This window comes from Mytilus edulis, chromosome 13, assembly GCF_963676685.1.
Source record: "Mytilus edulis chromosome 13, xbMytEdul2.2, whole genome shotgun sequence".
Taxonomy (NCBI): Eukaryota; Metazoa; Mollusca; class Bivalvia; order Mytilida; family Mytilidae; genus Mytilus; species Mytilus edulis.
Window position 1 is genome coordinate 33,341,415 of NC_092356.1, and position 26,580 is coordinate 33,367,994.

A 26,580-nucleotide genomic window follows, 5' to 3' on the forward strand; every position below is an offset into this window, starting at 1 on the left:
GAGATTATCCTATAACTGTTTGGGACAAGATGGTGTACTTGAGCAGAGATGACTGAAGCATTTTATATTGAGACTAAACATCAAAGAGGAATACCATTTTCCGGCGCTATGCGTATTCGAATAGTATTCACATTTTTTGAACAACCACATCATTGTATTTTGAAATATTTCCATGTGCATTCTCTTTTTTCTCCTACTTTAGGATAATTAACCAGATACAAAGTAATTCAAAATATGTATAAACAAATATCAAAGTATAACGATACCATTTGAATTCGCGTTTAAAGCGAAAGTTTTTATAAAACTAAAATCTGAACTTTGCATCGTACAAATTTAGCTCTAAAACAGTCCTTCATTTGCCAAACTTGTGGGAAGTAACTAATGAATAAGAAAGGCAAACCATTTTTAAAGCAATACCACTTCCCAATATAAACTCATTTGATAATAAAAACGCAAAGAAACCATTGTGCCAAATGTAATACATGAATGTAGGATTTTATGGGTTTTAATATGGACAACTTAGGCAATTGAATTAAAACTTAAGGACTGATTGTCTTGCCAGCTAAAGCATGACATTTTTTATTAAACTGAAATCTAAACTCTTCATCATGAATCTATAACGGTTTCCAATTTATCAAAGTTGTCGAAAGTTACTGCTGAATTAGAAAAGCTTACCATTTTCCAAAATTAAAATTTTTTTATTACCAAAAACACAAAGGAAACCTTTGTTCAAAATATGTAATATCAGTGTAGGTATTTATGTGGCTAATAAGAACAACTTAGGTAACTAAATTAAAAATCTGGACTGATATTCCTATCAGCAGTATTTTGTAACTGTAGTCTACATACATCGTGCTCCGTATAAATTCACCATATAAATTTACATATAATAGCTCCATATCAAAATGGTGAAATGATGACATGATGTTTTAATACTTGAGGTAATAAGAACCAAATATAGGCAAGTTATTTTAATAACTTATTTTATGCAAACGACGAAAACCATTAATTCATTCTTTATGATTATTTTCATAATCCTTTGGGGAGCCCCTGCATTACGCTCTTTTGACTGGATGCCCATTGGTTAGTTTCTTCGCTATGTATCTTATTACACTTTCTTGCTTATCTACCGTTGTAGCTGTTGTCGTCACTTGGACATATTAGTTTGTGTGTATTCAAATGCGGCATTCAGTATAAAGAAACGCTGTTGAAAAACCAGATTTAATAGAAGACTTTGAGCATGTTATTTTTACATATATAATTTAAGTCATCCATGATAAATAACTTTTAGAATAATTCATTGTAGTCCTCGTTTTCCAAGGTAAGTATTATTGCATTGATGAATATGAAATATTTTATGCAGAAATACGTTTCAAAAATGTTATTTTGCAGGTACTTACATGAAAACAAAATTTCAGCACTCGATGTGAATATCTTTCAAGGTTTGACGTCACTCAAGATATTGTAAGTAATTTTATGCCGCAAAAACATAATTTGCCTTCGTGTGTTGCTGAGTTGCTGTCGCAAAGATTTATCTTCTCTTTTTGAAAACATTTTGCAATTTTCTTACTAATAACTGATAAATGCCTGTTCATTCAATTTGGTATAAGGTGTAAGCTTAACCAATTATAGAATTAAAAAAATTAGAACATTCAGATTAATGTTTTTGAATTTTTAAGATAAGTCAAGGTGATATAAATGTTTTGAAAACAGAGGTTACCTTGTATCTGTTTAGGGCAACGTAGTTTACTTTTCGAAAAAAACAAATTGAGACCAAACCTTGCTAGAGAGGAATAGCATAATCGATCTAGTGGTATACATTTGCACATCAGAGATTAGTAGTACATATTTCCAAAACAGTAAAATATTAGCACTTTGACAACTTCAATTTGACTTTGCCCAAAAGAAAGAAGAAGAAAATGATACAAAGTTACTAAATATCTATTGTCATTTCCACCTTTTTTCTGCCATATTATTAGAACATGACATTGTATAAATTTCGTTTCGATTAATCTGGGTGCCGGTTTTTTTTTCTTCAAAAAAGATGTGGACTAGTGGATTTAAGTTCTTTGAATGATGAGATTAATCCATCTCTCTGACCTCCTTCTTTTTTGTGTTTTTTATGGTAATAACCAAGATATAACTTTTTATAACATGTATAAGATGATTATACACATCGCTATATCAGTTGTATATTTCGATAAAATCCGACTCTGATCTGTTACAAAAGTCAAAACATAATTGGTCATAACTTGTATCCCAATCAGCAACGCTTTGATCAATTCTTACTGAACATGAAAGGGAAACTGTTTTTAGACCAATATTACTGGTCCGAGACCACAATTATTTCGTAGTGCATGTCTTTTAGAACATAAATGAAAATAAAAAAAATCCCACCTGCGCTTTCTCACAGAAACTTTTACAGTGTGTTGTACTACTTTTGGGACAATTTATATCAAAATTATAGAAAACTTCATCGGCTCTAACTCAAAATATGGACAATTTTATGTTTAGGGCGTCTTGAAATCTTTTGACAGCTCCCGAAGTGCTAATTTTAAACCTTTTTCAGCTGGAACAAATCACTACTTTCCTTTAAAATTCTGGACCCAAATTTTTTTACAGTGTAATTTCACCCCCTTCTTGCAATTTGAGGCATTAAACATGGAGAAATAAATTTGGAAGGGGTATAAAATTTAATGGCAAGTAACCCACTGTCAACACTAGGGACTATATTTGTGAATAACGAAAATCAAGGGACGACAATTGTGGTCTCGGACCTACTCCCCAAAAATCCTATTATAAAAACACAAAGGAAACCATTGTGTAAAAATTAGTGCATGGCTCGAGACTTTTATATGGTTTATACGAACAATTTAGATAACCGAAATAAACATTATGGACTGATATTTCTGCCGGCATCATTTCATCACTGGTGTCTGCCTAGACATAACCCCATTGAGTTTAACCATATCTTCGCTCAAGATTGATATGTTGAAATGGGAGTTTTGATATCGAGGGATAAATATGCGTATCATTATGTCAACACTGGTGACGACGAAGCTGTAGTAAATATGGTATTAAGATCATTTTGTTTGTATTCAAATTTGTGATCAATTATGTGCTTAAACTGTCTGAAGACTGGATTGTTTTAGCCGAACATCAACCTGTTATTTGGTGCATTAATCATTTAAGTCAAAACTATAACCTTGTATTGTTATGTCAACACTTGTTACGACGAAGCTGTAGTAAATAGGATAAATGTGTTTGTATTCAGTGATCGATTGTGTGATTTAACTTTCTAAAGACTTGATATTTTAGCCAAACATCAACATGTAACTGGTTGCAGCAATCATCTACGTCATACATGAACTATAACCTTGTGTTGTAATGTAGACATTTAGTACATTGTTTGCAATGAATAACAGTGATTTCCCAGTGAAATAAAAACCGATAACTTCACATGTGAAATAAACGCAATTAGTTCACTCCCCTAACGTCATACAACGATGTGATTTCTACATTGTTTTTAATTCAAAAGCCCATTGTCAATGTAATAAAAAGAATAACTTATCAATGAATTCAAGTATCAAGAAATATTGAACTCGTGATCGCACAACACTGATAATTAACGTATACGCTACGCGCATTTGTGAATTAACGGGTTGTTGGTTCACTCGTTGAATATTTTTCTAATTATAAATTATAATCCTGGTACATTTGATAACTAATTATTGTCAGCAGTAAAACGGTATTTAATTTGACAAAGTTGTCTTAACCTAATACTTAACGAAAAAGGTAGAAAATTATCAGACCAATTTCACTTTACCAAAAATATTTAAGTGAAATAAATTAAAAGTAAATAGTTATGCAAAATACAATATACCGTAAAGTAATAGATTAGGTTTAAATGGACAACTTAGGTAACTGATCTGAAACTGTCAGCATTATTCGGCGGTTACTTATTTGTCTGCATGCACACAACAACGTAATACTTAACGTAATGGTCACTAAATATGGACCTCATTAAATGGAGGGACAAATGATACAAGTCAGAAGACATCACTTCAAATCTTCAAACACTGTTGTACAAGATGGTCATTGAATTATTTGTATTCAAGTTCATCATTGATAATGCGGTAATACTGTATAAGAACAACATCGATTTCTATATACTGAAGGGCAGATATTGAAGATGTTTTCGTCTAATGATAATAATGGAAGCCATAAATGAATATTATATCATATTATGAAAATCTGCCAGTATGTTGTCAATATATATCAACCAGTTTATAAACAGATATACTTCTGTTGGTCAATAACTGCAATGACGAATACACTAATTTTTCGGAAAATCACAATGTATAATCAATGTTCTTATCTTTTTAAAAATATTTTCCATCGAGCTATTAAAATATGGATCGATTTAGTTTGTTGAATGTTTAAAGACAACCATTTTGATAAAAATAAGCAAACGTCGTTTAAATTGATCCTATTAATTTGTGTCAATTGTATTTAGTATTACAAGTAAAATTAGAAATATATGCAAGAAATAACAATTAAGGTTATTGAATTACTGGTATACAGTAAGGAATCTGAATTTGTAAATGGAGAGGTTTGCCTATATCTGATTAGGACTAGATAGTTTACAGGATCAAAGACGACAGCATTCTTAATCAAATTTAGATAAAACTTTGATGAATAGGAAAAGCATTATCGATCTTTTTATGTTTCAACTAACCAAATACAACCACCCGATTGTAAGTACATTGTATGTATATTTGAACAGCACACGATTTGAGTGTCGAGGTAAAACACGTTCCTCTGTCACCCTCAAACAGTGAGGTTACACAATAACAATGAAAATAAACTTTACAAATAATCTGAAGAAATTTATTTAACAAATCAACATGAAGGATCTGTCAATAATACCTTTAATTGTTTTTCAAACAGATATACTACACTTTAACTTTTCTTCTTTTTCTACTGTTAATATGTATGGATTGAGGAATACAAAATATTTTATGCAGACATTTTTTTATAAAAATATTATTTTACAGGTGGCTGTTTTCTAATCAAATTGAAATGCTTGACGAAAATATCTTTAATGGTTTGACGGCTCTGACGGAATTGTAAGTAATTTGAATCCACAAACAACTGTTTGACCCATCTGATGCTGGTTTTCCATGCAATGATGTAATTTATTTTTTTTTTATTTTTTTATTTTCGTGCACAGATATATTAATTTGTGTCAATTTGATTTTTGTATTATATGAAAAGTGTACAATTTAAAGAAATAACAAATAATGACTTTAGATTTATGATATTGTATTGCTGTTATTAGTTAAGGGGGATAGAGATTGTCACATTGGAGAGGTTTCCATGTATTTGTTTAGGACAATATAGTTTACAGGAAAAAAGATGACACAAGTCAAGCAAGCCTTAATTAAGAGTAATATCATTTTCTATCTGGTACAATATATTTCTACATTTTTTTAGTAGTACATATTATCATATACTTGGACTAAATAACATATGATTTTTACCGTACGATAATAGCATTAAATTAAAGTATTTTCCATATTTTTCGAATTGGTGCTTAGCGGGCTGATATGAAAAGTTTATCACATGCTTCGATTGTTATCACATGCCTTTCCGTAACGTTATCACATGGCATTCCGGTGATAATCGGCAAATTCCGGAAAATACACCTCAATGCTACGTTTTCAGTGAAAAAACATTACAAAGTAGTGCACAAAACAATTATTTGAATACTGGAAAGTATATTGTGTAAAATAATTAAATTTAATTAAAAAAAAAACAAATACAAAAAAATTATTAAATAAATGCATTTTTTAAGTTTTTCTGAAACATAATTTAGAAAGTTACTAAAAAAAGTTGACTTTTCCAAACAATGTTCATTATGCATATTGTTGAATTATTTTTTTGTCGATTCGTCCATATTAAAATGTGTGTTTTTTTCTCTGTTGCGGCATATGATAGAAAGATTTCATATTGAATGTATCAAATTTTGGGTCCGACGTCCGTGAACTTTTTACTCTTTCAACTTCTTTTCGGGAACCACGTAGAAGGGTCAATATATGCATCTGTTATTTTTCTCTACTGTTGAAGCATATGATAAAAAGATCATAACATGTCATTTTTCATATCGCATGTATTATCAGTTCTCGGTCAATATCAGCCCTCGAGCCATGCGGCTCTTGGGCTGATATTGAACCTAGGGCTGATAATACATGCGATATGAAAAATGCCATGTAATAATCTGATATTATCAGACCAATACAATATTTGCACTTCAGACCGTTTAAGTTAACTGACCCAAAATTAAATGAAGATTATATAAATAAACTCATCATATATATAAGGATTAAAATTATATATTTGCGCAAGACGCGCGTTCCATGAAGTTATTGCATATCTATTATAGCCATTTGTTTTTTTTTTAAATGGCTGCACAATTCCTCAAATTATATCCAAAAATTTAATTGTGTATCGTTTCAAATAAATAAATAATTAAAAAAATGTTAGAAAATCGATAAAACATTTTAAGTGAATTTAGTGAACATATTTTTTTTTTGTAATGGGTCGTATCTTTCGTTGATTGTCTTGATTTGATGTTAATATAAAACATGCATTAATAAATGTTGATATAAAATGATATAAAGCAAAAATTTAAATTGTTCAGTTTCTGCTCTACAGTATTTCATTTGGTAAAGTTGTCGTTTCTTACTACTGAATGAGAAAGGCGGAAATTGTCAGACCAATATCACTTCCCAAAAATATTTTGATAACATAAATTTAAGGAAATTGTTATGTAAAATATAATTTTGCGTAAAGTCAAGTATGAGGTTCAAAATGACAACTAAGGTTACTAAACTGAAAACGTTGTGCCAGCATCCTTCGGGGGATATTGTCTGCATGCACACAACCATAATGTATGCTACTTAAGGCCATGGCCACTGACTTTGGACCTGCTTAAAAGACAGAATAAATCAAACACGGTAGAAGACCACACGTATGATCTGCCAGCACTGCTGTAAAATATGGTCATTGAATTATTTGTTATTAAATTAATCATTAATATTGCGGTAAAATTGTCTAAGAACAACGTTGATTTTTATAGATTTAAGGGCAGACATTGAAGATATTTGTCTTATAAGGATAATGTAAGACATAATTGGAAAATAACTATGTATTATATTATGAAAATCTCTCACTATGTTTCTGTTGTTCCGTTGTTTTCCTTTTATAGTTGATGTGCTCCTCTCGGCTTTAGCGTGTTTAGTTTGTAACACGGATTTATTTTCTCTCAATCGACTTACGACTTTTGAAAGCGTTATACTGCTTATTTGCAATATATCAACTAGTTTACAAACCGATATATTAGACATCCGCTGGCCAATGTATTGCCAATGTTAATCTGTTTGCATTTACGAATATGCAAAATGTAATGATGAAATACGTTATGCTATATTTTAGGTCCCTACAGACCAATCAAATTACAAAATTCCCCATGTATTGCTAGATTGTTCTTGTATTATAATACCCCTATGATTTTATTCATTGTTTTTAAAGTAAAATAAGTTTTTAAGAATGCAATATAAATAATCAAGTGTTTTATTTTTTTTTCAAATAATGCAATTTTCCGAAAGATTTAAATACTGTTTAATTTATTTGGTATATCATATAAAGTCTACTGTTTTCAAAACATGAAGATACCGTTTAAATGATGCTATTGGATATATCATATAACGCAATTTCATCTGCATTTTGTCAATAGAGAGGTTACCATGTGACTTTAATGATACATTAGTTAACTGGAGTAGGAATGACAAACTGTTCAGTATAATTGAGATTAAACTTTAATAATGGGGAATTTAATAAATAATTCTCATTTCGAGCACTAACAAAATATAGTACTTTATGATACTTTGTATTTGACTTTTCTTTTCTACTTTTAAAAACCGCCTGCGCATCTTAGATAAATGAATGAAGTTCGCTTTAATTTGATTTGGTATCATTTTAAGAAATAACATAATAATAAGGACTTTTAGATTTATGTTATTGAATTGATTATCTTTCTTAAGTGACATGAGTTTAGTCAATAAAAATGTTGCCTTGATCTATGTTTTGAAGAAATAGTTTGTTTTTTGTTGTTTTTTTAAATTGACTGTACAAATTCCTCATAATATATAAAAAATGATAATTTTGTATCGTTTCAAAAAAATAATTAAAAAAAATGTTAGAAAATTGATAAAACAGTTGAAGTGAACTTAGAAAACATAGACTGTCTTGTAATATATCCTATCTTTCGTAAATTATCCGGATTTTATATTAATATAAAGCATGCATTAATATATATTGATATATAATGATATAAAGCAAAAATTAAAATTGTTCAATTTCTGCTCTTAAACTGTATTTCATTTGGCAAAGTTGTCGTTACTTACTACAGAATGAGAAAGGCGGAAAATTATCAAACAAATATCACCTCCCAAAAATATTTTGTTAAAATAGATTAAAAGGAAATTGTTATGTAAAATATATTATTGCGTAAATTAATGTATGAGGTTCAAACTCACCACTTAAGTAACTAAACTTAAATCGTTCTGCCAGCATCCTTCGGGGGCTATCGTAGATTAGGCATTACAACAATACACAAAAACATATATTATATACAGCAATACACAACAACCCTTGACTTACGCGCTGACATTCGTCAAAAGGATTAAATTTCCAATTAGACCAAAATAAGAGAAAGCGAATTGATATGTTTTAGATATTTTATGAAAGTATCTTATGAACCTTTATTTAATCATTCAGAATAGACAAACCAAGTACATTATGATTGATTTTATTTGAATTTTATGATAATTTAAGATGATAAAGCATTTGTCAATGAACAGCGGTATACTACTGTTTCCTTTATTTGTCCTATATCTGTTTAGGACAAGATGGTGTACTTGACACGGATGATAGTATCATTTAAAATTGAAACCAAACCTTCTTAAAGAGGAAAACAATTATCACTCCGGCGCTATACGTCCTCGAATAGTTTTCACATTTTCTGAACAAACACAACATTTTATTCGAACTACTTCCAAGTGCTTTTATTTTCTCCTTCTTTAGAATAATTAACCAGATACAAAGTAATATAAAACATGCATAAGAAATTTCAAGATATAACGATAAAATGGGAATCAACATTTAGAGCGAAAGTGTTTATAAAACTTGAATCTCAACTTTGCATCGTACAAATGTATTTCTAAAACAGTAATACATTTGAAAAACTTCTGGGAAGTTACTATTGAATACGAAAGGCAAATCATTTTCAAAGCAATATTACTTCCCAAGATAAACTCATCAGAAACACAAAAAAAACAGTTGAGCCAAATTTGGTATATGAGTGTAGGATTTTATGGGGTTAATATGGTCAACTGAATTAAACAAAATTGAACAGCTTAATATTTTTTCATTATTTTTGTATTCATATTCAGCATTGAGAATGACGTGAAACTGTATAAAAATCTTATTTTTCGCAGATATTTAAGATGTTATTTTCAACATTGATCATTTGAATAAATATCATGTATGGAAGATAAGACAATTTCAATTTTGAATTTATCAATTTCCCCCAGCTTAGTAGCAATCAACTAAATTAACCTGTATACGGGATATAAATTTCCCAACTCATTCAGTATTCAAAAACTTGCATCCTCTACTCAGACTTTATAAAACGTCACCAGTGTCTGATCAAAAAGTTGATGAACCAAGGTTGTGTAAAAAATGTATGAAAAAAAGTTGATTACGTGTTAAAGTGTTCTTTTATTTGTCTTTGTAAATTAAGAACTTGTACGGTTTATACAAAAAAGAAGATTTAGTATGATTCTAATTGAGACAATTATTCACAAGAGACGAAATGACACAGACATTAACAGATATAGGTCACCGCACGGCCTTCAACAGTGAGCAAAGCCTGTACATCATAATCAGCGCTATAAAAGAACCCGAACTCACAAATATAAAACAATTCAAACGAGAAAACTAACGACCTAATTAATGTACAAAAAAAATGAACGAAAAACAGTATGTAATATAGCAACAAACGACGACCACTGAATTACAGGCTTCTGACTTGGGACAGGCAACTAAATACAGAATGTGGCTGGGTTAAACATGTTAGTAAGATCCCAATCTTCCTCATAAGCAGGGACAGTGGTGAAACAGTACAGAATAAGAATGAACATTATAATCAGTTCATAAAGCGTTAACACATCAGATGGATACAAATAGAAATACATCTAACAAGTGTAAAGATTTGAGAGTACTTGCAGTTTTTGACAGCTAGTTAAAGCCAATGATAACTAATAAAAATAATCATGCATCTAAGACTAATGTATCAATCAGTACAATGGATTTAGTGTAAATTTGTAATGAACAGTTAGAGAAAAACATGACTTTGTGCAATGCCACGATATAGGAATCTAAAGATTGTAGATCCATGCAAGTGTACATGTATATAGCAATATCACTTTAGTTTGCTTTTATTTAACTGATAACAAAATGAATATAAATACCAATAAAAACAATATTCAAAAATCTTATCACAGTATTTGAAAGGTAACCATTTGGAATACGTTTATTTAAGGGATTGATAAGTTTACCAGGATCGTTTTCAAAATTTGCGGGCACGGTAAACAACATCGCCGTAAAATGAGGATGTGCCTATCCGTTTGAAATAATTTTCTACAGGACTGGTACAAAAAAACTTCAAAACCAAATCTTTATATCTTTGGAAGAATTTTGTAAAAATTAATTAAGGTAGATTAATTCATGACTTAATAGTTTACCAGTAATACATAGATTACGTTGGTTAAAATCTAAAACGTCACAACAGACACAGGCATAGTGAACTAGTTGTGAAATATTAAAACCGTAAGATGGTGCCAAAGAAACATCAACATCCAAAAAAGAAAAAGAAACAATAGGGAACGAAAAATCGTCCCTTTTGTCGTAAACGGGTTTCCCGTGTAAAACTGAAATATCTAAATCCAGGAAAGGACAGTTATTACAGTTTAAATTTGATTTATCTAAGGCAAGTTCCTTTGGGTAAATTTCGGCAGTATGTTTAGAAAGTTCTTGATTATTTAACGAAAAAATATCATCAAGATAACCATGAGAATACATACAATCTGTCGATAAACTTTGTTGTTGAAGCGTACATAAATTTAATCAAATAGCTTCAATCATCTCATCACACCTTCAGTAAGTATATCTAGCATATTTACCTTTCCCATTAGAGAAGAAGACTTTAAATTAGTTGCAGCAAATGTATTTGCATTCAGATTTACCAAACGACATTTAATTAAATAGGAAATCTTTTATTTGATAAGATTGTGTGGAAGTGTAGTGTAAAGAGTTGAAAAGTCAAAACTGTCAACAGAATCAAAAGGACCATCAAAAGCAATTAATTTATCCAAAGCTTCTAGAGAATATTTTAAAGACACGGAACATAGGAAAATAACACAACGCGGAATGTCAAAGTACCGAGCCACGCGAAAACAATTAAATTCCAAAAATAGTTAATTCCACTATTTTCATATATTTTATTTCAAGAGTTTATGATCAGTTATTTGAAAGTTAAGGAACTAGTTAACAACACTGAAAGATCAGTTGTAGAACACTTACTAGAGGCCGAGATGAAACGATAGTTTACTGTTTTTTTGTTAAGTTTATGTAACCAATACATAGTATGGAACTTCTAATGTTCAGAGGGGGCCTTCAGCTGTGATGTCGCTATGATATATTTGTTTACTATACGACTCTCTGTGAAGCGCACGGACTTGAATGTAGATGAATTTAAAATTACATGCTTAAGAACGTCCGTGTAGTATTTACGGCATTGATTTTTATTCTGAAAATAGGCGTTTTATAGCTGACTATGCGGTATGGACTTTGCTCATTGTTGAAGGCCGTACGGTGACCTAAATGTGTTAATTTCGTTGTCATTTGGTCTCTTATGACGAGTTGTTTCATTGGCAATCATACCACATCTTCTTTTTTGTATTATTTTCTATATTATTTAGTTCTGAATTATTCTCAAAATGTGATATTCGAATATCCAAAACATTCATACATTTATTTAAATAAGAATCAAGAGATTTTTTATCATATTTTTCCCGTTTACACCAATTTTTATAAAACGAGGAGAGAGCGTCTTTTGTGACCTGACTACACTGTTTCCAATTTATTTTAGATGGAGACCGATATGTTGGTCCTTTTTAAAAATAGGTTTTTACCTCTTTGTCTTGGACGATATTGATGTCCCCATAATAACATGGTCTTATGGGTCATATCTAAACTTCGACGATTTACAGTTTCAAGTTTAAGGAGTATTGTTTTCTACACTGACGTCTGATGTTACTGACATATCACTAAAAAACTTCTGCTTGGTTTTTTGTGTGTTTACGAAATAATAGGTGGTTCTGTCTATTTGTCCATATTCCATATTTCGTAATATTGTTTTCGCGTGGCTCCGTACTTTGACATTCCGCGTTGTGTTATTTTCCTATGTTCCGTGTCTTAATGTCAATTAGTTTTAATAGTAATTAAATTATCACACAATATTGACTACTGGATCCCTATTTTGACATTTTTACCTATTACGTCTGTTTGTTTTATTCGCCCATTGTTGTAAATATAGTGGAATTGCATGCTATTGTCATACTAGTGACAAGTTCAGCTTGATTTAAATAAAAACCAGGTTTAAATAATTATTTTCTTCATAAGGAAATGTCCGGACTAACGCAGAAATATGACAGTTGTTTAAAATTTGTTTGATGTGTTTGAGCTTTTGATTGAGCCATTTGAAACGTGACTTACCAGTGCTGAATTTTTCTCGGAGTTAGGTAGTTTTTGGAATATATGTTAGTCTGTATGCAATATTTCACATTTCATTCAGTTTTCACAGATATACCACTGTTCCATTTTTTCCTATTTTCCAAGGTAAATATTTACATTGGTGAATATAACATATTATATTAATGCAAACATTCGTAAATGCAAACAAAATAATATTGGCAATAAACTGGCCAACGGAAGTCTAATATATTCGTTTGTAAACTAGTTGATATAAATTGTACATAAAGGCAAGAGTTATATACTGGTGTTCAAAAGTCATAAATCGATTGAGAGAGAACAAATCCGGGTTACAAACTAATACCGAGGAATAAACATCAATTATTACAGGAAAACAAAGGAACAACAGGAACACTGAAGTCCAACAAAAACAAACGCCAACATACATAGAAAGGAACTATTTGATAATAAACTGCCATATTCCTGACTTGGTACAGGACATTTTAAGAAAAATGGTGGGTTGAACCTGATTAAATGGCTCGCCAAACCTCCCGCTTTATGACAATTTTTTTTAAAAATCGCTAAAAAGACGAAACTACGTGACAGAAATACAGCACATACTCACGCAAGAACATTCACCACAGAGAAATGCACAAACATATAAAACAATAGTCTTCACAAAATGCAAACCGCAAAACAACAACGAACATATTCAATCAACGACAGACACCACCGGATATGTCAAACAGTGACGCGCTTACGTAACTAACATGCAATCTCGAACTTTTTACAGATATTTTCACAATACTTGTCCAAACAATTGTCATGACAATGTTGGTATTGAAAGGCAATTTTATAATTATTTGGACTACAAACGATAAAACATAACACATTATCAAACCGACACCATAACAGAAACATCAAAAATAAAAACGTGAATGTTGGATGTACAGAATACACGCTGTATAGCAATGCAAATTCTCAATCGGCATCACAGTCATATTCGAGAATACGCAACGTTAGGTACTTAACAGACAGACGACATAGATGTTAAACCACAATCGAAGACGTGGTAAAAAAGTCATTTGTTAGTTTAGACACAGCTACATCGTATAGATCAACAATTCGTTAAGGTGTCCATAAAAATGTACGGAGTTTCATTTCAAATCTTTAATCTGTTGGAGCAGTTTCAGCGTGCACACTCCTGTAAAAATACGATTTGATTATTGATTTAATTTTTGACATTATTTTGAAAGTTTACAAATAAGATTTATAAATGTGTGTTCATTTAATTTGGTATTAAATGTTAACTGTACATTTCCATGAAATCACAAATAAGACTAAAACTTTATGTTATTGAATTGTTTCATAAACTCTCAGGTGATTTGATTTTTGTCAGTGGATACGTTACCCATAGACAGTTATTTGAGCACAGAGGACAGAATTAGAATTAGAATATAAAACAAACTTTGATTAAGAGGAATAGCATTATCGATCTTGTACTATATATTTGAATATCGTTGATTAGCATTTCCAGATCAGTAAAATCTTTGTACTTTTAGACTTCTTCATTCTGAATTTTCCCCTAATATCAGTTATCATTTTCCTCTCTTTTGCTGCAATATTCCTAAATTATATACAAATTTTGTTTTGATTAAACTGAGTACCGTTTCTAAGAAATAAAAAATAAGATATGGACGTTTATAAAAAAATAATAATCTATGTACCTATGATGAGTTTATTTACAACCACTGGGTCGATGCCACTGCTGGTGGAGTTGTAATTCCCCGAAGGTATCATCAGCCCAGCAGTCAGCACTATGTTGACTTCAGTTATCATTGATATGTTCATAATCATAAATTAACTGTTGAAACTTTGAATTTTTGAAATACTGATGAGTCTTCTGTAGAAGAAACGCCCATCTGGAGCAAATATAAAACTTCAATTCTGGTACCTATGATAAGTTTATTTATATTTAAGTAATTGAATTGATAAGACAGCTCAAAGTCCTTTCACCTTCGAACTTCTTCTAAATCCTTTTATTGTAATAGACAAGGTATAAGTTATTATAAGATTTGTATAAAAAAATATCGCTAGAAAATGCTTATTCGAGTACAAAAGTCAAAACATAATTATTCCTTTGTAGCTCTAAAATTGTACCCCAATTTGCAAAAGTGTAAAGGTTTTTACAGATTGGTCAAAAGAAAACGTTTTAGGACCAATACATCTCCCCAAAAATCCTTTGATAAAAAAATACGAAGGAACCCACTGTGCAAAATATAATATATGGGTAACGTATTTTAGGTGGGTAATACGGACATCTTAGATAATAAAAAATCAAGAATTATTGACTGATATTTCTCCCAGGATCTTTTTAATATGTTGTCTGCTTAGACATAACTCCATTAAGTTTAACCGAATATGCGCTTGAGTTGGAGATGATGTAATGAGGATTTACTGCAATATATCAACCAGTTAACAAATAGATATACTTGACTTCCGTCGGCCCATTATCGCTTTGACGAATACGCCACATGAAATGAAGAAAAGTGTTATGTTGTATTGTAGGTACTACAAACCAATCAAATTAAGTTACAGAAGTCCCCATATGTTGATTGTTAGCTGTCGTGTTATAACACCCCTCTCTTTTTATACATTATTTTTTTCAAGTAACATAAGTTTGAGAAAGCAATATATATACTCACTATTTTTACTTTGGTAAACGTATTGCAATTTCCTGAAAGATGTTTTAATATCGTTTAATATATTTCGTATAATGTTTAAAGTGTCCCATTTTTGATAAAATAAAAAGGTTGTTTGGATGGATGTTATTGAATATTTCAGATATTAATATGTCAATGGAATGGTTACCTTGTATCTTTTTACGATTAAATAGATAACTGGAACAGGAATGACAAACTGTTTAGTATGATTAAGATTTATCTTTCCTTTTTCTGTTTTTGACTTTTTCATTTCTTTTCTCAGTTTTTCAAAAATCATCTGATAAGTTGAAAGTGAAATGTAAAAATTTAATTTTAATTTGATTTTGGTATCATTTCTAAGAAACAAGTATTACAGACATTTATATTTGTGTAATAAAATTGATACTTTAACTTTGTTGACATGAATTAAGTGAATGGAGAGGTTTTCCTATATGGTTTTAGGTCACGACAGATAACTAGATCCGGGATGAAACAACATTCTAATAAATAAACTCATCATAGCTACAAGCATTTAAATTAAAATTGATACCAATATAAAGTTGAAAACTAAAGGTCACCTTACGGAATTCAAAAATGAACAAAACTCATACCGCACAAGTTAGAAACGGCCCCTTCATGGCAAATATATCACTTTACTTATTTGTTGACATTCGCTTAAAAGGATTAAATTCCTGTGAAGATCGTTACACACTTCTATAGTTAGACCGTTAAACACTTCTATAGTTATATCGTTAAACACATGCTTATGTACTAATTTTGTGACATAGATATATACCCCATATCCTTTGTTTTTCTATTTTATGTCTTTTATGACCACATGATCCTCAACTCAATCATACACAACTAATGAATTCAGTTGTAAAAGATCAAATACATTTGTCTATCCCATGCAAAACCCGGACCAGGTTTTGTTTCTACCACACACAAAATAAAACAGTACATTAAGATTGATTTCATTTGCATCTTATGGAAATTCAAGATGATAAACATAATAAACAAATTGTCAAAGTTGACAATAAAACATTTTTTAAAGAAATTACTTTATCAATCCTGCTCTATACGTCTTCGAAAAATAATTCATATTATCAGAACAACCACAACATTTCTTTGAACTATTTCCTTGTAACTTTTTCTATTTTCTCTTAATTAAGGATACTTAACCAGATACAAATTAATATAAAATACGTATAATCAAATATCTATATATAACGAAAAAAATAGAGTTTCCATGATGCGCGAAAGTTTTTATTAAACTAAAATCTGAACTTTTCATCATAGCTCTAAAACGGTACCTCATTTTGCAAAGTTATCGAAAATTACTGCTGAATGAGAAAAGCTAATCATTTTCAAAGCAATCTCACTTTCAAAAATAAAATCTATCGATATGGTGGTATTCATTTGCACAACGGAAACTAGTAGTACACATTTCTCGAACAGTTAACAGTTGCCACTTTGACTACTTCAATTTGACCTTGTCCCCAAAAATAAAAGCTACAAAATATCTATAGTCATTTTTACCTCTTTTTCTGCAATATTCTTAGAATTTTTATAAATTTTATATTGATTCAACTTGTAATCGTTTCTTGGATTGATTGATTGTTGGTTGCTTTACGCCGCATTAGCACAAAAAGGATATATCGCGGCGAGAGCTAATTCGAATATTTTTACAATTTAAAGCATATTTTTAAAATAAGACAAAAAGTCCTTCAATATACTAAAATTCGAGACTTAAGCAAATTGATTATTTACAAATAAATATCAACAGTAAGATAACGTGATAAAAATCAAAAACGACTTAAATATAATAACATTTTTATATTCTATAATAAATTCCAATTTCTTTTAAAAATGCAACAATATTTGTAAATGGAACATTATCAAATAAATCATACATATTATTGACATTGAAATGCTTCTTACGAATATCAGCAAAGTCAATAAAATTAATTAAAACATGTTTAATAGTATACTTGCAGTTGCAAGGTACACATTGTGGTTCATCTTCATTTTTTAAAAGATACTCGTGTGTTATTCTAGTATGACCAATACGACATCTAGAAATAACACACTGATCATAAAATTATTAAAAGGTTTGCCTAAATAAGGTTTAATTTCCTTTAATTTATTATCATCTTTTTTATTCCATTCATTTTTCAATATATTAAAAACATATTCTCTAATATTATATTTAAAATCAGTATATGGTATATCACAGTTAGATAAAGGGACACCCAGGGCATTCTTTGCCTCAAGGTCTACAGCTGTGTTTCCAAGGATTCCAACATGACCCGGAACCCATAGAAATATTATTTCTTTCAGAAGAATTTTTAAATTCCTCATTACATATAAAATTTTGAGAATTGTGTTTTTAATTATAGTATTTTGTATAGCTTGTTAGCATGAAAGTGAATCAGAACATATAACAAACTTAGATTTATCTGAAGAAGCAATAAATTTCAAGGCCAAAATTATTGCTTCTGCTTCAGCAGTAAATATGGATGCATCAGATGGCAAACGGATAGTTGGAGCTCTGTCCCTGAAGACAGCAGCAGATGCAACTCTGTCACCATCTTTTGATCCATCAGTATAGACAGTTGAAAAATCTAGATAATTGGCTTTAATTTCAGCATAGTGTTGCTGAATTAAAAGAGGATTTGTTTTATTTTTATTGTGTTCACGGAGATCAAATATCATTTTTGGTTTGGGAAGTTCCCATGGAGGACATTTGCAAGTTTTAACTTGAGCAACAGATTTTAAATCAAAAGAAGCTAAATGTGGTTTTAAACGTATACCTAACGGAGGAATTTTATTTTCATGTTTTGCAAAAATATCTTCATAAATCGGATTAAAAACACAGCTGTAGACAGGATTATCTGAATAGGCTTTTAGTTTGACAGCATATTGAAGTCCAAGCTTCAAACGTCTGTTAGAGAGTGAGTGTTCATCAGCCTCTACATACAGACTCTCAATTGGTGAGGTTTTAAATGCGTCAAGACAGAGAAGCAAACCCTGGTGATGCACAGCATCGATAATCTGTATGTAGGACTTCCTTGCAGGGCCATACACTATAGAGCCATAATCTAGTTTAGATCTAACTAGAGATCTATATAAATTAAGTAAAGTGTTGCGATCAGCACCCCAGTCAGTACTGCCGACAACTTTAAAATATCTAATGCTTTTAAACATCTCGATTTTAACATTTTGATATGGGGTAGAAAGGTTAAAGAAAATTAACCCAAGAAATTTGGTTTCATCAACCATTTTAATTGGGTTGCCGTACAGAGTGAGTTCTGGATCAAGATGCAATTTCCTTTTGTTACAAAAATGCATCCCGACCGTTTTATACGTGGAAAATTTAAAACCATTTTCCGAGGCCCATTTTTCTTCCAAGACAAAATTGTAATTGTCTTTCTATGTTATTCATATTTTTGCCTCTGTAACATATTAAAAAATCATCAGCGTACAATGAACCTTCAATATTACATTTTAAAACTTCAACAAGGCTGTTGATTTTAAGACTAAATAATGTAACAGATAAAATACTGCCCTGAGGGACAACCATCTCTTGATCATACAGATCAGACATGGTCGAATTCACTGTAACATTAAATTGTCTGTTAGAGAGAAAATTAGAAATAAAATTTGGCATATTGCCGTTTCTTAGAAATACAATTTAAGATATGTTCAACTTTAGGTTAATACAAAAGATATATATAGATTCTTAAAGGGGCACTAGCTGTCAAATTCGTGGTCACCGATTTGGCTCAAATTCTCATATTTGATTTATAATAGTGTAAAACATTTATCCAAACTACCAAAAGTCTCAAATAAACAGTTTCCAGAGCATGGGGTAGATAATATGCAGGTTCGTTTCGTGTGTATTTTAGTCCAGACGCCATCTAATTAACTATCTATTTGACCTCCGATGACCATATAAGCGATGTAAACATGAATGAAGATATGAATAGATTAAACCAACACGTGCAATTGGATATTTTAGGTCTGTTTGAGTTTATTCTACAGATTAAAAATATATGTTTCTCATTGTTTTAACCGTATAAGAATGATTTTATATGGATCGAATCAGTATTCAAATGATTTACCGTAGTTTCACTTTCATTGTTGACATTCTTTTTCTTTAAATAACCAGTACACGTACAATGCATGGGTTGTCAATCTCTAGCAAGGGGTTAAATTGAAGTTCACATGAATACGGATTTAATGGGGTCGACTAATTCACATGCAAGTGAATGAGTAATTATCAATGTTTCTTCGCTTAATTTGACAAAATTGAACCCTTTTGGCTGCTAAAAGCGAATTATTATTTCACTATTTCACTTTCATTATTGATTGAACAAAAGAAAATCTTACTTTAGTTTTTTTATATATCTCGTAGCTGGTGCCCCTTTAAATTGGTACCAGTGGATTATCGGAGTTATAAAATCGAGATAATTAAATTACCGAATTTCAAAGTCCGAGCATCGGGAGGACTTTAAAGTTGATTATTAACTATCTTGATTGGATAAATCCGATAATATACGAATAACTTTGTAATAATCAGTTACTCTAATGAATATCAAATAAATTTTCATTTTTGATATAAGCGAAAATCCCTTCGAGTGGCTTCCACATTCCATAAAGTTGTCAATTTCATTAAAACATGTTAGCATCTTTTGATTCAGTCAGTGAGCTGATAAAGTTTATGAACCGTAAACTGAACTCCAAGGAAAATTAAAAAAGGAAAGTCCCCAATCAAATGGCAAAATCATCAAACGAATGGATAACAACTGTCCTATTCCTGACTTGGTACAGACATTTTCTTATTTAGAAAATGGTGGATTGAACCTGGTGTTATAGCTAGCTAAACCTCTCTCTTGTATGACGGTCGCATCAAATTTCAATATACTGTCACCGATGCGTGAACAAAACAAACAGACACAATAGGTAAAAATGTCAAAAAATAGGGGTACAGCAGTCAACATTGTGTTATCATCTTAATCACTATAAGAACAACAAATGTAACAAAGAAGCACAAAAAGGCATACATCAAATTTACCATCCTCATGTTGCTTATATTATACGATTTTATTTATCTATGTAAAATGCACCCATAAAGGATGGGGGTTTTAAGTACTGGTGTAAAATTGCGCGTTTGAAATTCGCACAGGTAGACATGAAATAATTTTGTCGTTCAAAGTATGACGGGATACATTACTTAATAAATACATAATATTTAACTGTCTGAAGACTAGATTTTTTAGCCAGATATCAACATTTGATATTTTGAAAAACTCACTTAAGTCATGCATAAGCTATAAGCTTGTGTTGTTTTGTAAACATTTATTACATTGTTTGCCGTGAATAACCGTGATTTCCCAGCGAAATAAAAACCGATCATTTCACATGTGAAATAAACTCGATTATTTCACGCCCCTAACGTCATACAACAATGTTGTTTCTACTGTATTTCTATTAAAAGGCCCATTGTAAACGTAATAAAAAGAATAACTAATCAATTAATTCAAGTATCGAGAAATATTGAACTCGTGATTGACCAACACTGATAATTAACGTATATGCTACACCGCATTCGTGAATTAATGGGTTGTTTTGTCAATCGTTGCATATTTGTCTAATTAGAAATTTTGTATTCTCAGCAGTAAAACGGTTTTTCTTTGGCAAAGTTATCTTTACCTAATACTGAATGAAAAAGGTAAAAACTTATCAGACCAATATCAATTTACCAAAAATATGTTAGTGAAATAAATAAAAAGTAAATGGTTATGCAAAATATAATATAGCGTAAATTAATAGGTGATGTTGAAATGGACAACTTAGGTAGTTGAACTGAAACTGTTATGTCAGCATTTTTCGGGGGCTATTATCTGCATGCATACAACAACGTTATACTTACCGTCGTGGTCACCGAGTATGCAACTCATACAATGGCGTGATAAATGAAATACGTCAGTAGACCTAACTTCAAATCTGCAAACACTATTGTAAAAGATGGTCATTGAATTATTTGTATTCAAATTCATCATTGATATGCGGTTATACTGACTAAAACAACCTCGATTTTTATTTACTTGAGGGCAGATATTGAATAATAATGTAAGCCATAGATGAAAAACAACTTTATAAAATATTGTGAAAATCTGCATGTATGTTGTCAATATATATCAACCAGTTAAAAAAAACATATGTACTAGACTTACGTTGGCCAATAACTACAATGACGAATACCATAACTGTACTAAAAAACGTTACTGGTTTTATGTCGTATTATATCACCCTCTCCTTTTATTAAGTTTTTTTTTCAAGTATCACAAGTTTTTGAGAAAGCAATATATATAATCAATGTTTTCATCTTTTTTGAAAACTTTCCACCAAAATTTAAAAATATGGATTTATTGAGTTTGTTTAATGTTTAAAAATTACCATTTTTATGAAAATAAAAAAAGCGTTTAAATTGATCATAATGAATAGACCAGATAACTGAATGTCATCAATTGCAATTGTCTTTCATATATTAGTTTGTGTCAATTGGATTTAGTATTACAAGTTTATTTAACAATATGAAAAAAGAAAAAAAGACTTTCGTTTTATGTTATTGAATTACTGGCATAATGTAAGGGGTAAAAAAATTTAAACAGAGAGGTTTGCCTACACATAAATATGTTTAGGACAAGATAGTTTACATGAGGAAAAATGACAGAATTCTAAATCAATTGAAAACTAAACCTTAAATAATGGCAATAGTAGTTTATCGATGTTCAAACGTCATAACGTCGATTGAGCGAAAACAAATCCGGGTTACAAACTATAACCGAGGGATACACTTCAACTACAAGATGAACACAAAGGAACAAAAGGAACTCTGAAGTGAACAAAATACAAACGCCAACATACACAGAAGAATAAAGAGAAATAATATTTTTGATCTGGTGCAATGCATTTGTACACTTATTTTAGTAGTTCAAAACGATACACAATGCACATTGGTCTATTTCAGTTTGACTTACTTGTATATAGAAAATTGACAAAACAGTTTAAATGAAAAAGTGAATTCAGATCTTCTTGTAATATGTCATATATCATATATATATGAGCAGATACGACAGAATTTCGAAAAAAAATTGGACCAAACCTTGCTTAAAGGGAAACGAACTTAGCTAACTGGAGCATGCATAACAAACTGATCATTATAATTGCGATTAAACTTTCAAAATTATAAGGCTTTGTATATGACTTTGTTCATTTCTTTTCTCCTTTTCAAAACCCTTCTGAAATTTTAAAGAGAAATGTATAAAATTTCGTTTCAATTTGATTGGGTATTATTTCTAAGAAATTATTGATAATTGAAAGGAATAGAAAAAATAGGACCTTCAAATTCATGTTATTGGACTGCTGATTTAAGTTATAAAAAAACGCATACCGCATAATTAGATAGAAACGACCCCTACATGGCAAATGTATTATTGACTAATTTGCTGACATTCACATAAAAGGATCAAATTGCTGTGTAGATCTTTAAACACTTCTATAGTTAGACCGAACAGAAAAAAGCAAAAAAAAGAGATCTTATGTACTGATTTTGTGTTATGGATAGATATTCCATATCCTTTGTGTTTTTCTATTTTATGTCTTTTATGAACACATCATACAAAACAAATGAAGTCAGTTGTAAAAGATCAAATACATTATTCTATTCCATGCAAAACCCGGACCATTTTTACCACCACAAAAAAAAAACCAGTACATAAGAATTGATTTTATGATACTTTCAGGTGATAAAAACTTTGTCACAAAAAAAATTATCCTGTATCTGTTTAAAACAAGGTAGTTTACTTGAGCAGAGATGAACAAATCATTTCAAGTGGACAATAAACATCTTTTTGAGATGAATAACTTTACCAATTCGACTCTATACGTCTTCTAATAGTAATTCACATTATCATAACAACCACGACATTGGTCTTTGAACTATTTCCATGTGACTTTTTCTATTTTCTTCTTAATTAGGATAATCAACCAGATACAAATTAATATAAAATACGTATAATCAAATATCTATATTTAACGATCAAATTAAAATTTGCAGGTAGCGCGAAAGTTTTAATTAAACTAAAATTTGAACTTTTCATCATAGCTCTAAAACAGTACCTCATTTGGCAAAGTTGTCACAATCCCGCTTTCAAAAGTAAAATCTATTGATCTGCTGGTATTCATTTGCACAACGGAGAGTAGTGATACATATTTCCAAAACAGTAAAATCTTGTCACTTTTACACCTTCAATTTGTCATTGTCCCAAAAATATAAAGCTACCAAATATCTATAGTAATTTTCCCCTCATTTTCTGCAATATTCTTAGAATATTTACAAATTTCATATTGATTCAACTGGTTACCGTTTCTTAAAAATACAAATTAAGATGATGTTCGTCTTTAGGGTAATACAGAAGATATACATAAATTCTTACATTGGTAGCAGTTGATTATCGGATTTATCCAATCGAGATAATTAAATAACCGAATTAAGTTCCGAGCATCGGGGAGGACTTTAAAGTTGATAATTTACAATCGTGATTGAATATATCCGATAATCCACGAATAACTATGTAATAGTCAGATTATCAAATTCATTTTCATTTTTGATAAGCGAAAATCCCTTCCAGTGGCCTCCACATTCCACAAAATTGTCTATTTCATTAAAACCTGTTAGCATCTTTTGATTCAGTCAGCTTGATAAAGGTTATGAACCGTAAACTCATTCAATCAACATCTGAGATCATCGACAGCCATACGTTGATTAATTGTTTTATACATTGGTTATGGAAAGGGTTAAATATCCACAGAATTATGGAAAAGTTATTATTAGAAATCTATAAAAAGTTATCGCTATCTAACGACAAAATAATGACTAAATGCAAAAGTCAACACATAATTGTTCCATCAATAGACCAAAAGTTTTACCCCAATTTTAACTAAAAGAGAGAGTAAACCCGTTTAAAGACCAATATTACTTCCAAAAATTCATTGACCAGTTTTCAAAGAGACAAACAACACTTCCAATGCTTTCTTTTTCGAAAGTAAATATGTTTGGATAAAAAAAAAAAACGGAAAAATGTATGCAAATTACGTTGTTGAAATATATTTATTATTTTGAGGGACCTGGCTGTCAACCAATTTTTTTCGAAACTTGATGTAAACATTTTTAAAGATTTGACGTCTCTGGAGGCATTGAAAGTAACTCGATTCACAAAAGAAATATTTGACTCCATGTATTGCTGGTTTGTAATCGCAATGATTTGATTTATCTTTTGGGAAAACTTTGCCATTTTTTTAACAATATATAAATGTTTGTCAATTCGATTTAATATATGTAAATGTACAATTGTAAAGAAATAACAAATAAGAACTTTTAGATTAATGTTTTTGGATTGTTCATACAAGTTTGCGAATTATTTCAAAGGGGAGGGTTCTCTGTATCTGTTTATGACAATATAGTTTACAGGTGCAAACACTACTGGACGAAATAACAACTGTCCATACCAGTAACAGTCGTTCTAAGACTGTAATTGTTTGTTAAAGTTGTAACAGTTGTAAAATTTTACTGTTTCAGTTATTTTATGACTGTCCCAACTTTTAAAGTGTTTGTCTCCAACATAAATCGACTGCAACAACGCTAGAAATAGCTGTCACAAACATTTAAGGACTGATACAACTAATTTCAAGTTGTAACAGTTGGTTTACAACTGTCCCAACTCGAAAAACGTTGTAACAGTCATAAATACACTGTTAAAACGTCGAAAATGTTGTCACGGTTATAATACGACTGTTGCAACCTTTTGAAAGTTGTTACAGTTATTTAATAACTGTTCCAACACGCAAAACGTTGAAACAGTCGTAAATAAACTGTTTAAACGTCGAAAAGGTTGTTACAGTTAAAATATGATTGCTACAACCATTATACAGCAACAGTTTAATAATCCATAAGTGTCGCAACTTTCAAATATTGGTAGTCATTTTATAGACTTAAAAGTTACGGATACCAAATTTCTATCTGACAGTCCGGGATAGGTTAAATTATTTTAAATACAATTACATCGTGTGCAATTTTTTAAAAAGGTTGTTATAAAAAAAAAGACACAACTGTCATACCCATTTAATACATTAGTATAAATAGAAACTGATTGTAAAAACAAAAACATATTGAAATATCTGCCGCTGAAAATTTTGGGATTTCCCGCATATCTGGTAAATGTTGTAAATTAATAACTCAATTGACACTCCCTTGTCTCGCATCTCTTCGAGAGAAAAAAATCAGACCACCGTAAGAGATACCTGCAATTTCACATGGGACTGGTTTATGCGCATTTAATGCTTAAACACAGTTACACGCACCTGTTAGATAAATTGAACAAGGTGTCTCAATTTATTTGTAAAAAAATGTATCTTGTAATATCATATTTATATAAGACACTTTTCGAAATTATCATAATGACAACGTTTTAATTTTTATAACCTTGTTGTGAAATCATTCATGCATGTAAGGTTTTACCTCCAATACCCGTAGATTTACGAATCACATAACTTCATAACGGTCAATATACTATAAACCCAGCGGGAATATACACACTTGTCAAACTTATCCCCGTAGAAAACTGCCGAGGGCTTAGTTCATACGACATGGACACTTTTAGAATTAATTTGTTTGTTTTTAAGTTCTTGTGACTATTTGAAAAGTATACAAGTTACCGTACTCGGTTCTAACAATTTTGATTTATAAATACAAATAAAATCTCAGTTATGCTGAACTTTCAACGCATCTTTTGTAGCTATGGAAAACACTGAAATATTCGTTAATGTCTTGTATCTAAATTCAATTTATATCATTTACCGGGTTTTTTAATAGTCTAGTCAGATTTACTCAACTTTGTACTGTTATTGTACCGAGGGGTGTCTTATTCATGCGCGT

General features: G+C 30.5%; 1 protein-coding gene and 1 long non-coding RNA gene across 2 annotated transcripts in view; both read left to right on the plus strand.

Moving 5' to 3' along the window:
* The window catches only part of LOC139500902 (uncharacterized), a 336,961-nt gene that overhangs the window by 241,131 nt on the left and 69,250 nt on the right, over positions 1-26,580 (plus strand). The gene's annotated exons all lie outside the window — the stretch shown is intronic.
* LOC139500907 (uncharacterized) overlaps positions 1-26,580 on the plus strand; it is a 49,559-nt gene that overhangs the window by 5,147 nt on the left and 17,832 nt on the right. Inside the window, exons 2-3 of the long non-coding RNA XR_011658402.1 lie at positions 1,393-1,464; positions 5,058-5,129. This is a non-coding gene — a long non-coding RNA (uncharacterized lncRNA). The remainder of the gene's footprint in view (positions 1-1,392; positions 1,465-5,057; positions 5,130-26,580) is intronic.